The sequence below is a fragment of the Marmota marmota genome, unplaced genomic scaffold, assembly GCF_001458135.2.
Source record: "Marmota marmota marmota unplaced genomic scaffold, marMar, whole genome shotgun sequence".
Taxonomy (NCBI): domain Eukaryota; kingdom Metazoa; phylum Chordata; class Mammalia; order Rodentia; family Sciuridae; genus Marmota; species Marmota marmota.
The window spans coordinates 222-2,908 of NW_026011344.1; the positions used below are offsets into that span (position 1 = coordinate 222).

At 39.1% G+C, this 2,687-nt stretch overlaps 1 long non-coding RNA gene across 1 annotated transcript; it reads left to right on the plus strand.

The window, feature by feature from the left end:
• Window positions 1-722: 722 nt before the first annotated feature.
• LOC125614942 lies at window positions 723-2,074 on the plus strand. The gene is made up of 2 exons (XR_007345515.1): window positions 723-1,070; window positions 1,160-2,074. It is a non-coding gene; the product is annotated as an uncharacterized LOC125614942 (long non-coding RNA).
• Window positions 2,075-2,687: the final 613 nt, after the last annotated feature.

Genomic DNA, 2,687 nt, shown 5'->3' on the forward strand with positions numbered 1-2,687 from the left:
AAATGTCATAGTGTTTTCATAATTTCTGAGTATGTGGGGCTTTTATATATTTGTTTTTTATTATTGTTTTCTACTTTAATTCCATTATTGCCAGTAAACATCTGTTAATGTTCTGACAATTACTGAGACTAGAGTATTGAAATCTCCAAATACAAGCATTGTATTAGGTTGAATTGTGTCTTTTCAAAATCCAAGATCTATGCATGTGATTTTATTTAAACATGAAGTCTTTGCAGGTGTAGTGAGGTTAAGATAAAGTCAGAATGGATTAGGATGGGCCTTAAATCAAGTATTGGTATTCCTATAAGAAGAGGGAAATTTAAACATGAAGAAGGTCACATGAAGACAGAGACTGAGTGAGATTGGACTTATGACACTAGCCAGGGACTGAAGGACAGCCAGCCACCTCCAGAAGTTGGAATAAGTAAAGAAGATCCTTTCCTAGGTTTTTGAGAGAGTATAGCCTTGACCACACCTTAACTGTAGACTTCTATTCTCCAGAACTGCATGACAACAAATTTCCAAAATATCAGGGGGAAAAAAGAAGTTAGGATGTGATAATTCTTTTTTGCTTTTTTTTTTTTTAAAAAAAAAAACATTAACAGGTTTAAACTTTGTTTTAAAATTTTAATTTATTATTAAATAATAATAAATTAAAGTGCTGTACCACTAAGTTACACTCCCAATCCCCTAAACTTTTTTTAATAACAAAAATACTCTACCATGTTTCTCTTAACAATCAAGAAGTAGATGCTTAAGCTAGCTTAATCTTATTAGTTGTACGTATAATGGGTAAGAGTATAAGATTTTAAACAAGGTAGTAAATATTTGTTGCTTTTGCAATTATAAGTCAAATTCAAATAAACGAACATACATGTGGAAACCCTCCCCAAATCTCGACCTAGGTCATTATTTATCAAACATCAGTAGACACTGTCCATGTTGTATCTTTGCAGGATTCAAACGCGAGTTAAAGCAACCCTGGTCTCAAGGAGCTCTCTGCATAGCGTAGGGAAAGAGCTATACAACCACGATGCTATACAGAACATAAGCCGTTGGTACCACTAAAGGTAAGCAGTGTGATGTTTGGGAAATCCTTTCCAGTCGTTTCTTTATTGGCTATTTTTTTTCTCTTTCTGCTCTCTTTGACCATTTTTAGTGAATCTCGAAGGGGCAGAAGGAAACTACCTACAAAGTTTGTGTGTGGGAGGAACATCGGTCAGAAAGCAACAAGAAGGGGGAAATCAGCCCCTCCTATCCGTGGAGGGTAACAAACCCAAGAAGGGGATGAAGGATGTAATAAAGTAGGACACCTGCGTCGCCCACCGTCTTTCCCTGGGTAAAAATCCAGATCTCCTGAGGCCACTGGCTCGGAGTCGGGGAGCGGAGCACCTGGTGGAGCCTGGGCGGAGCTGGAGCCTGGATCCGGGAGGATTGCGCGCTCCCATCCAGCCCGGATGGGGTTGGGGACGAGCACACAGAGCACACCGTGAAGGGACAAGGGCCAAAGGCAGCACAAAGATTTGGGGCAGAGATCCTGGACAGCACCTTCCTTGCCAAATCCAAATCACACCCAGTTCCCTGCAAACTACTCACGAGTCCTTCGTAGAAGTGGCGCCCTCTGGAGGACAAGAATAGAGGGGTGGAACTGGAAGACAGCAAAACAGAAATAAGAGCACCTGAGTATTTACCCCAAACAGACCACTCCAAGTAAAAGGCAGGGAGAAATTGCAAATTGTACGCAAGCTAAAGTCAATGCCAATCCATCTTTCGCACACCTCACTTCCAACTACCCTGCAGGATGGAGATGTATTTTGGAGAAATAAAGCAGATGGATTGTTTAAGTGGTTCCAAAGAAGCTGCATTTTCTTCCCAAGTGTTTTTGTGAACACTTCGGAAGCAAAGACTGCTGCTTGCCATTACATGTTTTCATTTCTACTTCCCAATTTTCCCTGCATGAACAAGGCAAAAAAGTACCCCTTTTTATCGTCATATATGCATAACTCAATTTCTGGACATTTGCATTTTATTATTCTAATCATTCCATGTTGTCTAATAAAGATCAGAATGTCACCTTTTTCTGCCTTTGCTTACCTCTTTTGATGATTTGATGGTTCTCTTTAAAAGAAAGCAGAACCGTGTAACTGATCTATAGTATAATTGATCACCACCAGAGGACATGTCAGCAAGGGCGAATTCTAGAGCATGGGCTTTGTGGAGTCAGAAATAGAGATGGATTTCTCAACAGATGGAAACAGGTTTTTCAGGGCACTGGCTAAGCAGAGCACTCAAATGAATAGGAAAAGAAAGGAAGAAAACAAATCATGGGGAGTTGCCAAGTCTGGGGAGGAGCCACCCTCATTTCATGGTACATGTAACTTTTGAATTGTTTGAAAGATGCAACTTTATTTGGGATTTAACCTTATTTTTAGTTTAAATTACATAGAAAAGCATCCTCAATGTTTAGTGACCATTCCATCTGAGAGAATTGCCTGGCCTTGTGCAGAATAGCACAGATTTTAAAAAGTGACAATAAGTGAGGATAATTTCCTATCTGATTTTAAGAGGTCATTTGTTTTCTTTTTTTTTTTTAATTAGGTGCATTGAGAATGAAAACATTACATTTTCTTCATTCTTAGAAAAAGGAAGAGCCAGGACCCACCCTATAGCAAGTATATATATATATA